This window comes from Apus apus, chromosome 2 (assembly GCF_020740795.1).
Source record: "Apus apus isolate bApuApu2 chromosome 2, bApuApu2.pri.cur, whole genome shotgun sequence".
NCBI classification, from domain to species: domain Eukaryota; kingdom Metazoa; phylum Chordata; class Aves; order Apodiformes; family Apodidae; genus Apus; species Apus apus.
In genome coordinates this window covers 95,303,385-95,319,589 of record NC_067283.1, presented here as the reverse complement: position 1 = coordinate 95,319,589, position 16,205 = coordinate 95,303,385, and the positions used below count along the sequence as shown (strand labels likewise).

General features: G+C 38.0%; 1 protein-coding gene across 4 annotated transcripts in view; it reads right to left on the bottom strand.

Moving 5' to 3' along the window:
• Positions 1 to 16,205, bottom strand: part of MBP (myelin basic protein) — a 115,311-nt gene that overhangs the window by 87,508 nt on the left and 11,598 nt on the right. The gene's annotated exons all lie outside the window — the stretch shown is intronic.

The following is a 16,205-nucleotide window of genomic DNA, read 5'->3' as shown; positions in this document are numbered from 1 at the left end:
AATGATCTGTAACTACAAAATTTCATGAAATATCAAGTAAGTTCTTTTGAATTCTCACTTGCCAACAATTGCCACAACAATTTCTAAAAAAACCCCACCAAACTGCAAATTAACTTGCTAAACTACTGAATTGCAAACAATTTGCTGTGGGGGTGAGAATGGCTATGTTCTTTACAGTGCACACTTTCATAATAAGCACATAAGAAAGGAATACCAACTCTTTCTTTGCATTTTCTGGCTCATCCTGTTGTATCTCAGCTTTAACAAGTTATGTAGGTTAAACCACAACACTGAAATTTCAGCTTTTAGAACACACTTGTTGTTACACTACATATTTCTACCCATAGAAGTGTGTGTTTGTATAGGATCTTATACAGAGGTGCTGCCTTTAGCCTGTCAAATGCAGTGCAAGGCAGCATTTGAAGTCCCAAAACTTAAAGATACATGCCAAAGAAGTTTCAAGTGGACTTTTTCCCTCTCAGAATTATGAGCTGAACTTCCAGTAATGAAATTCAATTTCTGGTACTACCAGTAACACTTACTACTCTGCAATAAACAGAGGTATATATCGTAACATTTTAGCATCAGCAAACCTGGCAAAACACTCTATCAGTGGTCTAAATTCATATACACTGCATTTCAGAACTGAATTACCTCAAACTGGCCTTTCCTTCCACAATTTTTGATCAGCAGCTCACTTCTCACATCACTTACTTTGAAACATAAGGAAACAGGGTGGGATACAAAACTACAAGAAATGTCTAGAGTAATATAAAGGAATAATGTTCCAAGTGTTACTTAATCTGCAACACATATATGTGTAAATAAACAGATTATGGACCCAAAGTAACACCTTCAAATCAGAACTCTCATTAGTGTCCTCCTGCCACCCTGTTGCCTCCCTGGTGTCTTTGGAGTACTACTCCAGGAACAACCACCCTGTAACCATTGAACAGAGCACAGCACAGTCCCAGTCTTGCAGTGCCAAGGTAGAAAAAGATGACAGATACAGATGAGCTATGCAGTGAAACTCAGCCAGATAAATGTTTGTTGGGCAGTGAAAAGAAAAGCAATAAAACTTCCATGCTGCCACACTCCAGATACCAGAAAATCATCAGGCCAGTTTGCTGCTCAAATGACTGCACAAAATGAGCAAACAAAATTAAGCCCAAGCAAATGGAGAAGTTTATGAAATGGCTGATCAATGCACTCTTGATTCCCATGTGTGTAATTACATCAGGAAGATACTAAAAATTGCACTTGAAAGGGAACAAAAGAAGGCTAGGAGAAATGGAAATGCACAACACTATTCAAAGTCTTGAAGTGTGGTTTGAGAGTACACCTACATCTGGGATGAGTGGAATGTTTCTCTGAAACAGAGACTTAAAAGTGAAAACTAATGGCATTGATTAAGCCTGTAAATCTGCACTTCTGTTTCATTTCTTGTTTTGAATGTGTCAGAGGGACAGCATGTGGTTAAAACTCACATGATCATACCCTTCTTATTCTCTACTCATATCGAGAAACTAACACAACTAGATTTTACTTCATTTTTTTCATGCATCAATGGACAGCGATGTTTAAACTAAAGTTAGCAATAGGTACCTAGTATAAACTCCTCACATAGAGACAGAGGTACTTTTTAGCCAAAGGGACAAAAGCAACCAGCCAAATAGCAAGAATATCCTTGAAGTTACAGAATTCTTCATGCTGCCTATTAGATGGAGAGAAGAAAGTAATCCTTTGGGCAAAAAAGGCTTAAAAAAAATCTGACATGAATTAGGAAAGGAAATGTATAGTGCCAACTGTTTTGTAGATACCTGATTAGAAAGCAAAACCATCAATATATACAAGCCTGTAAATATTAAAATCATTTACAGCAACAAAAAGACCTATTTTTTCACTTCAGTCTCCAGCAGAAGTCTGCCTTGCTTGATTGAAAACTGAGTATAAGGGTCATTGTCACTTCAGAATGCAAGTACATCCTGAAGTGTTAAGACTTAAACACAGATTTTGGCTCTTACTGTTGTGAGCAGACCACACTGCACAGGTTCTACCTGTGCTAATCTTTATGCAATGAGTTGAGTCACTGGGATTACTCACTGTACAATCCTTGTAGGAACTTGCAGCCAACTATTCAAAAAATCTGAGCTGGAAAAGATTGTATTTTCTTTTTAGTCAGCTTCATAACATACAGGTTGCCAGACTAAGCTGCTCTGTATAAAGTTAAGCAGCTTCTTGTACTTACTAGCAAATGTCAGTCAACTGATCAAGATTCTTGTTTGCAGGGGAATTCAGACGTGCTTTAGCACTGATAAACAGCCACGAGAACAGTCATGAAGCTCCAAAACAATGTAAAAACTGTAGAAATGTAGTAACTTTCTTTGAATCCAACATGAATCACATCTAACAATAATCTGCCAAAACAGGCCTTAGCATGAGACTGAGTTTATGACCACAACAGCATTTGCCCAATGGCTTCTCAGTGAAACCTTCCAAGTTTTGTAAATCCTGTGAGATGAAAGATTTTGCACATGATCTTTGAGTCACAACATGAGAGGGGACACTATGCAGCTCTTATTATCAGGGTACAGCGCCAGCTACCCTATAAAACCTCCCATCAAGACTGGGGGGGCAAGGGGGACACATTAAAATAACAGGCCACGTGAGCAAACTGATTAAATAGGACTAAAAATTGAAACCATGTCTGCTATTTAACAACTTCTTTTGGGTTCAGTGAGTGAATTACAGCAGGGAGCTGCGAAACGCTCCTGCAGGTGCCACCAGCAGTCACCCAGCCACAACCACTTACTCAGCTGAATCAGCTCTGCTGCCAAGACCCACACACTTCCCAATGACTGGCACAGAAATAACTCCAGCTATCCAGAGTCTGCTTCATGTCATTCCAAAAATAGCCCAGGGATTTTGCTTGGGAAATAAATTAAAACGTCTCCTCCCATCAATTTACCTTCTTACAGAGACAGTCTAACAGGTAACCTAATGGAAGCCTAGACCAAGCTGCCTTCCCGCTTTCTTCACTATAGGAAGCCATATTCCAACTAGCAACAGCTACAGAAATGCCACTGCCTTACCCAAGGAGAGAAACTTCTTGCTGCCTGCCAAACTCAAAATAAAAACCAAACAAATACAAAAAGGGAAGGAAAAGCTCAGTGCTACACATCACATTCATAAACAATACCTGTAAAAAGACATATGTTGGGACTGCACAACTTATTTTTCTTCACACAGTTAGTTAAAAATAGGGGTTTAGAAACTTATATATTTCTATCCCATTCAAGTCTGCCTGTTGAAATTAAATGTGTTTATAGTTTAAAAAGAGTTTATAACCACCCTCCCATACACACACACATCATGATTTAGAATTTTCACTGAAAGGCAGAAAACTGCTCCTCTAAACTTGCAATGGTATCACTTTCTGCAGGTTATGCTGCCTTAGCTGCAAAATATCCTTTTCTTACTCACTCATGAGAGCTCAAGAAAAGTTTACCCTTTGTAATCATCAGACTCTAAAGAGTGTCCTTCCCCTATAATAGCTCACAGACCATTATAAGTTTTGTATATTCTAAATATAAGCTATAAACTTCAGCCCAGGAGCTGCTTTACAGTGACAGCTCATCAAGTCTTAACTCAGGAGGCTATAAGCCACTGCACCTGGAACACCTTTATTGGATATTAATGGTTATTTGATATTAATATACACAAACCACCAAATATAAATTACAGGATGCTGCAAATGGATTGTTAAATATGATTGTTGAACAGTAATTTAGTCATGTAAAATAAGGGTTCAATCTTACCTCTTCCCACACACATAATTATGACTCAATAGAACTACACATAATAATAAAGGTATGCAAGTACTTACATATTTACAAGTATCAGAACATAATTATTACCTTGTCTAGAAATATGTATTCACCACAGACTAATGTTGGATAATGGCACAGAGCTATAACACTAGATACATTTACAAGTACTCCTGGCCTTACTCACACATGGGAAGGGTAACCACAGAATACAAAAATATGTGAGGAATTTACTTAAAACTTCCTGCTGAATTAATGATTGTTCTCATCCAAGTAAACATTACATTTTGCTACTATATCCAGATCTTATTACAAAAATTAAATGTAATTACTTTTAACAAATGTGCAAGTTCTCTCTAATTTCAGCAGCCCTCCAACATCGACTCTTAATTACAAACCAAAATGACATGCAAAAGATTTTACTATTTTTTCCCCCCTACTATCAGGTCCAGGTTACGCAGCTTCCTGAGAAGCAAGTTGATACATTGTCCAGCACTGGCTGCCAGTTAGATGGAAATCTCTGAGTGGGTTTTTTTTAGGCTCTCAGTGTGATATACAATTGTGGAAGGAAGTGCTTCACTTCAGCCTTATTTCAAAACAGATCGAGACACAGGGCACGCCTCATCTATTTCTTCAGAATTCCCTCATTTTGGTAGCCTAGTACTCCAATGCACCAAGAAAAAACACCTCTGGCAGGTAAAGGTGAGTGACCCAGAGCCAATTCCACCAGCAGTCACAGTCAGATGCTTCAGTGTCAGATGTGAGCAAACACGTAACAGAAGTAACCTGCCTCGTGGGCAAGCTCCTTCCTAGGAATCCTGCTCTCTTAATTCAAGTGTTAAATTATTTCATAAAATATAATGCCTTAAATCTCTACAAGATTCATTGTTATTTAATGTAGAGTTAATTTTTCATTACTCATGAAAGCCTGCAATCCTTACTAGATCAAACCTTATTTCACTGTTGACTTTCCCAATGCTATTTCTCCAAAGAACACTTCCTGAAAGAAAACTAAATTATTCCAGACATACTTTGGTCATGAATGATCAAAACCAAGATTTCAGTGGTGACCATGATATTTAAATCAGAGAATTCACCAGGAGTTTACTACAGAGAGGTGTATTTAATCACGCTTGTACAGTGCCTTGATATCAGAGTCCTGCCCTTCCTGGTCTACCCAGACATTGCAATTTCCATGTTTATGGACAACTGAACGTGCTTTAGCAAGGATCCCTGACCTAGAAAACCACCCCTGTGAGAGACGGGCCAAGTTCTGAAACACTATTTATCTAAGAAAGTACTCCCCAGTGCTGCCACAGTTGCTCAGTAATTTACATACACTTCATATATCATTGCAAATGACACCAAAATGATTTAAGTCTCACTATAATTTTACGCAAACCACATGATACTGGAGAAAGACTACACTACTGAGATGGAATATATTCTGGGAAAGGATACTGCAGTAAACTCTTTCCTGAAATTGCCATGGGATAAACACAGCAGACAGAACCCAAGATTTTTTAAAGATTTTTCGGACTGCTTTGATTACAATTTTCCTCTATCACCAACTAGAAGGATATTTCCTTTTTTTATATAAAAGCATGGGATTTTCAGGAATCTTACCTCAGAGCAGCTAAGGATATAGACAGATAGCAGATAAGGATTATAGACAGCATTTTGTAAAAAACAATTACAATTAAATTGCTAAACATCATGTTTATTTTCTGTAGCTTCAGTTTCTCTTGCTCTTCTCTTCTTTCTTCCTTCAACCCACTCCACGCCTTTCTGGAACACCATCAGCCTTAACCTACCCATTAAAAAAATAATAATTTAAAAACAAATTTCTCAACAGGGTTTTTCTGCTTCTCTTCACCAGCAAGAAAATGCTCACCTAACATAACTTAGCATGCATTGATACCTATACTCCCTTATACACAATGAATCATCAATGATTGTAATGAAATGGCACACGCTTACTGTTTGTCTTCAAAACACAGAGTAGTGGAGCACTGTGACCTCTATCTCAATTCACCTGTGGGGTCATAAGGAAATTTCCTTCATCACCTTCACTTTGTAAAGAGAGGCCAGTGCATTGGATCGGGGAGCCAGGCATCAACCCAAAGATCTGCAGCCAGGTACAGATGTGCCCAGCATGTCCAAGCACTTGACCACACCATTTCTTCTGCCTGCTGCACTTCTATCCATAGCACCTACACCTCAGGGGCATAACAAAACATGGATTTCCTTGTATGTCCTCTGTACCTTTGCTGAGGTACTTGTGCCTCACAACTATTGCCAGCCTAGGGAACAGAGAGGACCACATATATGTCTAACATACATATCCCTTGAACAAACACCAAAAAGGAAACATTGCCCTCCTATGAAAATAGGACTGATTGGTCTATTTTTATCACAGTTACTAGTATCAACAAGTTTATTTAGTTTGCTACATACTGTCTGCTACACACAACACCAGAACTAAGACCTGGTTGGATGAGGCTTTGTGCAGCCTGGTTTAGTCAGAGGTGTCCTTGCTCATAGCAGCGTGGTTGGAACCTGATGATCTTTAAGGTCCCTTCCAACCTTAACAAAGAAAAAAAATAATAATTTAAAAAAAAAAAAAGCCCAAGAAAGCCCAAAAATAAACAGGCCAATTTTTAAATTTATTTATTTTTTTCTGCTATTGGAGGACTGTTAGGTCTGAAGGGCATACAAACCTAGGAGCAAGGATCAGTTTTTCCTAGCCCTCTGAAAAGAATCAGACACATAATCATTAGTGGTTTTTATTTCCAGCACCTGTCTGCTCCAGAGACAAAATAATTCAACATTGTAGTAAAATGAATTCTCTGATGAAAAAAAGTAACAACAACCACAAAAAAAATACGGATAGAGAATGATACAGAGAGAATGGCTAAGAACAGAGACACATCATAACCTCATTTTATATACTGTAAAGATATGCAGGAGACTCCTAAGACCACCACTTTCCACCATCATTGTTTCTGAAGTACTGTATTTCCTCTAGGAATACACCTCCACAACTCTGGACTTCATCGCTTGGCCTACAATGAAACCACAACTAAAAGGTACACACTTGTCCTAAACACTACATTCTCTTTTAAAAAGATAATCCAGCACACAAGAATATCTAACATAAGTGCAGTATTAACTAGAAAAAAAAAATATATTAAATTCAAATAATAGAGAATTTCAGGCCAAAGTTATAAGCTTACCAGTAGCAGAGGGGAAAAAGCAGAGAGCTACCAAGAAACCCTACAGACAAGTATCATTATTTGTTACTTGGAGACTTTAAGTTTCTGAGATTAAAGTCTGACATCAGACAAGACTGTTACATCTGTTTTCACATTAAAAATGAAAGATACCATAACGACAAGATATATTTGAAGACTCACACTTTTTTTTCCTGTTCTCTGCTTAGAAAAACAAGTTTTCTCCAGTGGCAAATGGAATATTCTCCCTTTTAAAGTGAGTTAGGTCACCTCAGCTTCCCAGGGAACACGGACACTCTGATGATCAGGGTTTCACTAACACACCATAGCGACTGATGACAAAATGCACACCTGCAGTTCTAAAGCATGTGTAGCAAAGGCACTGTATGCTGCCTCTTATCTCCCCATATTCAACAGACTGCTAGACGAGATAAGAAGATGATTCACCTTCTCCAGACACCGTTACATTAACTTTGCTGTGAGAAAACACTGAACCACTATCTAATTTTAAATTAAATAAATCAATTAAAAAACAAAAAAAGGGGTAAAAGCCTCTTTCTCTGCCCAACATTTCTCTCTGTCAGTTTTCTCTGACTTCATATATAATCTATCTATACAGTAAACATAAACCAATGGTTTCCTGTAAATGCTCTTCTGTTACATTTGGCATAAATATTGATATTACGAAAGGGTCTGACTTTCACCATACTCCAGGCTGACTCCCTCTTGGCTCAATCTACTGCTGTAAAGTCATGTCCCTCCCTTCCCAAAAACACACTGCCAAACAGGCACAAAACCCAATCTTTCTTTTCTGACATGAAAAACATGTATCCTCAACTACATACTTTCATTTCCCGCTTTTTGTGCATTATGTTTCTCACTTCCTTTAGTCTTCTTTATTACTAGCTTTTTTTTCTGAGGGTTCATGCAAGAGATTATGCTCTGAAAGTAATTTTTTAAAGTAACTTTTCAGAGACCTAGTCCTCAACATTTTTGAGTGTGGTTCAGACATGTAACAAGGTTCATGTGACAGTCTCCCAACAGGTCACCATTATCCACAGTCCACTAACACAAAAACAAAACAATTCTCCAGTTTGAAATGGTTTGCTATGCAAGTTGCAAGTGACATCTCAAGAAGCTCAAATAAGGATTTGTAAATTCTCCTGCTCCTAAATTAAAAATAAATTTTAAGCACAAAGCGACTTAACACAGCTGTGGAGAAGCAATTTTTCTGTGCTCATGAATGCCTGTCTGGAAACACAGACACTGTGACACCAGTCTGGGATTTTCTCTGGCAATGATACAGGGGTTTGCTTTCCCTTCTGAATAGAAAAAGCAAAAATGTTTTCTGCTAAGGGTAACTGTATAGCTGAGAAATAAATAAATCTATCTCCTTTTCAAATGGAATTTTAGCCCAGGTATTTTGGGCTTTAGATGTTTAGGTCAGAGGTTCAGCAGGTTAGAGTCACTAAACTGCGAGTTGTTGCACTTGGAATTTTAAATAATTAATGAGTAACAGCAGCAACCCTGGCACTGAACTCTGCACGAGAAACCACTTAAGTCTCTCACATCACTGTGATACCATTATTGTACTTGCATGCTTCTTCAAATGTGCTTTCAAGTACCTGTGCCTCATACTCAAACATTGCCTCATTTTATTTAAATCTTAAATTTCACATACAAATGTTGCTTTCCCAACTTTTATCCAGGCTGTGTACAAAGCCACTAAAAACAGTCATTACTGAATAAAAGAGAATAATGACAGACCCAGGGAAAAAACTGCTATTTGAACATGAGATTGTACAAAATGTACACTCGACTGTTGTCTCCTCTTCTTCCATTACAAATAAAATAAGGCTGTTTATTTCATGTTAAAAGGAAGAGGAAATAATGTGACAGACCAAATAGTTGTTTTTAAGCACAGTTTTCCAATTAAGTTCACCATTTATGCCAAATCCACTGTACAAAGTATGATAACATCTGGCAACATGTCAAAATAATGGAGTAAGAAAACATGTTTCAATAAGGAGACTAGGAGTGTATTCACTTCCAAAAATTATTACCAAAATATACCTCATATCCACGATATGATTAAAAGTTAAGTAAGGTTGTATGTAATATTCACAGCACCCATCACAAGAATATCTTGTGATTGAACAAGTTCTACTTGTAAAGCATGGGGACAAACTATTTTACTTTTATTCTTAATTGAATGTCTTTAAAAGAAGAAAATGTTTCAAATCCTATCATTAAAATCATGTCAGGGTCCACAGCATTTGACCAAGAGGGGCTCTCATTCCAGACAGAATGCAAATACAGCACGGAAGGTCCTTCCCTAAAAGTCTTGCAACGTAAGTATTGAAAACACATGAGTAGTGGATAAACCTTTCTCCCAAACTATAGATACAGAGCAACAGTGGAAATAAGTTAAGGGCAATATGTGAAAAATTACTTGCAGCCCACTTGAGAAGCTTAGGCAGATGTTAGAAACTTAAATCCAAACTTGTAATCTGAAAACCTGTTCTCGGCTACTACACAATGCTGGGGTTTGTAACCATAACAGGCATCCCTTTTGTTTCACAAGTGCTTCATGGACTTCAAGTTCTGCCCTCAGTCATACAAAATAACACTCGGGCCAGGATGACACAGACAAGCAGGTTCACATGATTTTACACCAGAACCACATAAATACACAATGAGTTTATTACTCTGCCATCCCATGTCTTAACTCAGCAGACTTTCTCAGACACAGAAAATGCTAACCATCAGGCTTGGGCTTATCACAAGACTGAGTAGAAACCACTGGAACACCCCTCTCCCTGCCTTGCTTTAAGCAGCTATAGCAGGAGGTCACCCATGCTCTTAGATAATAAGCTTGTGATTAGCATACTCACACAGGATGTGGGAAACCAGGGATCATTTTAGAAGATACTGAAAGGAAAGATCAGTCTGACTTGATCACAGGATAACAGTGAGTCACCACTGTGATCTGACAGAGGAAAGCTAAAGACAGACAAACAGACCTACTTTGTCATGAGAGGATATTTTCAGTCAAGATAGGGAAGAATTACTGTCATCATACTAGCCACTAATATAACCTCAGCTGAATACAAGGTACAAATCTGGTCAGCCATATTGAATTACACTATTTTTTTACTAGAATAGATGCAAGGATGATGACAGCAACAGGAGCCTATTACACAGGGATAAGACTAAAAGCCCACGACATATCAGTAAAGAAAAGCTAAATGAGTATTGGAAGAGGAGAAAATACATGCTGCCCATGTGTATATAAACCTAAGCTGTAAGTCAGAATGTTTCCAAATATTAATTAGAAGAGCAGGGCTCTCGAAGAACTAGAGAGGAGGAGAAAACCTAGCTACTTTCAAGACAGAAAGCAAAAACATGACTACTGTATTTCAGAGACTGGGAGAATGGCATGGCTTTTGCCATGGCAGAACAGCCCCAAATGACACAAGCAACTCCTTTTGACGTAGAATATTCCAATCCACATTTCTAGACAGTATAGCTGGAGCTATATGGTAGGGAGGGAACAGAGGGACTACCTTCTACTAAACCTGTTAATATACTGACAATTGACTTTATAAAAAGATTAAAAATATCAAAATGCCAAACGAAACAAAGCCACAAAATCAGCAATACCCTAGAAAGGGAGAGCAAAAATGAAACATGCTAGCTTTTAGCCAACTGGGTTTCACTGGGATGTGGGATACTGGACAATTAGGCTTTTAATCAATGAACTCTGAGTGGGGAATAATTCCTTTTAATCCATTTTATCCTTTAAGTGAGCAGTATAAAGTACAGGAAAACTGTAACTCTCTCTGCGCAAAGACACGCCTCTCCTGAAGAAAGGCACCATCACTCCAGCCCAAGAGCCTCTGCCTTTGCAGCCTGCTCCTTGGACTGGGAAATGCAGATCTGAACCCTTTGGGAAAGACACAGAGATTATCTCCATCCCAAACACATCACAGTCATAAGTAGGGTCTTGACTAGCCAGCTCGTCAGCAAGTTTGTGGGCATTTGCCCTCAGGAAAAGGTTGAGACACAGACAAAGCCCACCTCCTGTGCCCCGAAGCACTGGGAACAGGAACAGCAGCATAATAAACTTTGTTTGTATGGATACTAACTTTAAGGAGCCTTCTGCTCAGCTTCTTGGCCATGTTGGGTAATAATCTGAGATATCTAATTCTCAGCACAAGACAGACTATGTGCTTTACACAAGGCTTTTCAACTCACTTCAACCCTTTTCCACTCCTCCAAATAATTTACAAATGGACTTCTCTTTTCATAACATTCCTTCAGGACTATACTCCAAATTAGTCCTTGAAATAGCTTCCCCTCCTTGAGCATTCTGCAGTAAATGCTCCACCATGGGAAAGCAATAAGGAATAATATTTCTAGTCTTTGACTGACACTTTTATAATCACATAGGTATAACAAACCCTCCAGCAACAACCATTTAAAATTTGTGTGCATCGCATCGAGTCACTCAAAAATGGTGTCTTTCATTCCACTCCTTAATAAGAGCCAAAACCCTTCAGAACATAGATACTGAACTTCTGGTTTGGCTGAATTTCTTGTTTTCCCACCTCAAATGATACCTCTACCCAACCTGTTTCTGTCAACTCTTAATTCACCTATAATGATCTCAAGCAACAACAGCTCACAACACTACAAGTGCAATCATTGACATAAGTTACTTTCTAAAGTACACAATACCTGAATCAAAAACTGTAATTTATACATATCTGTGAGTGAAAACATGGGGCTTTTATTTAATTAGTGTGTTACTTAAAGCTGCTTTTATTGAGATTATAAGGGATCAACAGTTTGCAAGCAATTAAGCTATACTGACAGCTTTTAACCGTTTTAAAACTTTTTGCTTGTTTGTTTTGGTTGTTTGTTTGTTTTTAGTGGAAATCCAGCTATTGTGAGTCAGTGGTTAAGATTAGTTTGAGATGTTGCAGCTGGAGCCTTTTACTCCCAAATACATTGATGTTGACGACCTGTGTGCAGCAGCAGCAGTCCTTTCTTTATGCCAACACTGCCCAGCTGTGATCCCTAATATTTAGCCTGTGGCATTTAAAAATAATTCTGAATCACCTTACTTGCCCTTCCTAAGCTAATGCTACAGTTTTAATAACTATCTTATGTTGGTGCATCCAACAAGTCCAATGAATTGCTACAGTTAAGTAAGTATCTATTACTAAATCCATTCCCAATTTGCTATTTGAGCATCTGCCAAAATTAATGCCCCTGTCTAAAATGAAAATACATCAAAGCTAAGAAAAAAATAAAATACATGTTTTCCCCATTTATTATCTTGAAGCACGCAATATTGACTCAGAAGAAAACAACCCTGATCAAAAAAACAGCTCCACCCCCAAACCACAGGCTTCATAGTACCTGGCAAGGATGTTTAAAAACATAAGCTCCAAGCACTGCGGACTGTGTATGTTTAAAGTTAAGCAAAGTGGAAAGCAATTACCACCACAACTGTTGTTTTTAAAATGTATTTATCATAACTGCATGTAAACATTTCATCAGCTTGGTTACATCAGAATTCACTTACATTCACTCTTAAATTCAGTTAGCAATGCAACATAAATTTCCCTTGCTTTGCTAACTGCATTTTGTCCTAAAACACTTAAAATTACACTATACATTGATTATCTGCTAGAATGGAGGTTTGTAGATCATACCACAAATGCTCTCTCAAATGCCACATGGGGAAAAGGTATAAGCAGAATCAAGGAATATATACATGTAACAGAATCAGATGCACAGCAATGCCAGGCCCAGTGAGACTGGGACATGAACAGGATGATAAAAGAATATCACAACACAGCAGAAACAAGGGCACTTTATAATTTTGGTACCGATTACCATTTTGCTCATTTCAAGTCATAATGCTCCTGCAATACCAGTATTTTGCTCATCACTTGCTTATCCTCTGCATGCTGCAGAGGATTTTTCACAAGAGTTTTTTCATGCTCCCCTGCCCCAGCTGCCTGACTTTATATTACAAATGCAGTACTGCAAGCAGAAGGCAATCATAGGATCATAGAACACCAGGTTGGAAGGGACCTCAAGGATCATATGATCCAACCTTTCTTGGCAAAAGCACAGTCTAGAAATGATGGCCCAACATCCTGTCCAGCCAAATCTTAAAAGTGTCCAATACTAGGGAATCCAGTATTTCCCTGTGGAGAATATTCCAATCGCTGACTGTTGTTAATTGTGAAATCCCTCTTGGCCAGAAACACTGTATTTGTGTTCCGTGTTAATGTTACCCAGCATTCCTTTCAGTCTGGACTCTTAATTTCTTGCCTCCGTTTTCCCTTAAGATAATTTTTATTTTCTGTTTCATGTGAACAGGTACCACTTGGGTGACTTGCCTGCTTCAGGCTCCTTGCTACAAACTTCTGCTGGGACAGCAATCACAATAATCTCTCTAATGAGAAACCTGTCTTGTCCTTTATGACAAGGGTTCAAGTGAAATAAATTAAGTGTATCTTTTAGTTTCACCTAATGACAGCTTAATTTTCAGAAACCTGAGTGGTACCGAATCTCATAAAAATTGGTATTCTATATGAAGTTGGAGCAACAGATCATAAAATATTATAAAAATTACAGTCTCTGAAGAGTGGCAATTTTAGTTACAACAAAGAGTAAAATCTGTTCAATAACTTCACAGAACAATGTTACCAACCACATACAAAGAAGAAAAATTTCAAACATTTCTGAATTGGAGCAAACTAAATAGAAAATACTTAAAATGTTTAAACCAGTAAATGACAGGCAACTTATTCAACTGACACCACAGGAGGAATTTTTATACAAACAGAATGTAATTATAATCTGGAATTGAGTCAACATACTCTAACTCAACGCCTCTCCCAATCAATAAAAAAAAAATCATCACGATTCACTACCACAAAAAGACATATGCAGAATAACCTTATGTGTGTATATATATATATATAATTTAGTGTGACAACAAGCATTAACACCTTAAAGTCTTCTTGCCTTCATTTGATCTTACTTATTTGGGAGGTCTTTTCTTACACAAGCAAGCCCACTGAAGACAATCATATTGTTTTGCATCTGGAAGACACTGCAAAACCAGCTTTCATGCTGCGTGTGCCAGTATTATTGCTGTAATGCATGAGTTATCATGAAATTACTTAATTACTGTCTTTCGAAAGCCCTGGGTATTCTCTCAGGTTAAAGTACAGAGCTGTCTGATTGTGAAATACTTTTAATCATTCTGCCATCTTCAACTGTAATATTCTACCATTGTCATGTTTGCATGTTAATCTTTTATTTGCAGTGATTATTCTACTAAACTGGACTAAAGGAAAAAGTTACTTTACACTTCACAAATAACTAAAGCATAAAACCAGATCCATAAAATATGAGAGACATAGACATTAGAGATAAAAGTATGCACTTATGTATCTGAAACGTACTAAAGAGATACTATTTGCTATGTACCTTATAGCATTTTACTTTTTCTCCTGTATGCCTTTTTCAGTCTCAGTTTAGAAACTGCCAACATGATTTTGGGGTACATGTACAATTCAGTTAAAATACTGGCAATGATTTGCAATCTATTATGATACCTTTTTCCTAAAGGATATAAAGTCTTACTGCAATTAAACACTATTGGAAGTGTTTAAATGATAAGTTAATTACACATGCTATTCAATACAGATTATGAGGGCTGTATTATAATATCTGATAATCAATAAATCCCCCAAAAAGTATTTGTGAACTTAGTATTCAGCACCATACAACCAGGTTAAATTTGTTTGCTTTTTACTATGTGCAAATCAATCATCTCTCTCAGCTTTACTCCAGATCTTACTGCATTTGAACGTCGCTGGTGTTTTCTAAAGACCACCTAAACATTATGAATAAAAAGGGAATACCAAAATGGTGATAAGAAGAAAAAAAAGCCACCACATGACTGGAGAAGTTTTAAATGAGTATTAACAACAACAAGAACGAAGAAGCTTTAAATGCATGTTAGAACGTAAATAGAGATTACGCACATGCCCATTCACTGACACCTGCATATGCATTTTTTTATTATCAAGCTAATGGCAAAATTATGGAACTAAATCAATGCCAAGGAAAATCCAAGATAAAGCCCACTGGCTATAAGCAGATTACCAATACAGTGATCAAACCAATATAATTATTAAACTTACTGTCACTTTTGCCACCACCTTCCTTTCTTGCAAATTCCCCAAACACATACAGGGAGTGAGAACCACTCTAGCAGCAACATCCTGTTCCTAACAAGCTTGCTCCCCCAGGTCACATGAAGTCTCAACTCATTCATCACCACGTTCCCAAGATGCAGGTGCTCCATCCTGTGACCAGCATGCACTGACTCACCTGCAGATGGACAACAACTGGGCATCCAGAGCAGGAAGAGAATTATGCACGGGTTACCAAGTCTTTGGGATCACTGGGAAAGAAAAGCTTCACAGTCCAGCCTCCTTCCATTGTCTGTTAGTCTGCTCTCACAGTATGTTCAGACAATATAACCTCTTGGATGTAGTTTCTGGGCGTATGAAGGACAAGGTGCTGACTGGGGATAACCAGCATGGATTTACCAAGGTTAAATCATGTCTGACTAGTATTATTGCCCTCTGTCATAAAATGAGGGGATTTGTGGATGATAGGAGATCAGTAGTATCATCTACCTCAATTTTAGCAAGACTCAACAATGCCTACCACAGCATCTTTCCACCTAGCCTGATCTAAGTTACAGTCTAGATGGGTAGGCCACTGGATGATAAAAAACCCTATCTCTGTCATCAGGGTCAAACAGTTGCTGTTAATGGTTCACAATCTGCCCATAATCTGGTTACAAGTGGGTAGAGGTTAGGGCCCCTATTCTGTTTAGTATCTTTAACAGCAACCAGTCCAAGTGCACAGAACATCCCTGAGCAAGTCTGCAGATGCCATCAGACTTAGGGGTATGGCTGATACACTGGAGGATAGGGCTGCCATGCAAAATCATGAAGCTCAGGCTGACAGAAACATCATGATATCACAGCCTGAAGACCAACTTACTGGTGGTCAGCTCTGCTGAAAATGACCTGGGGGT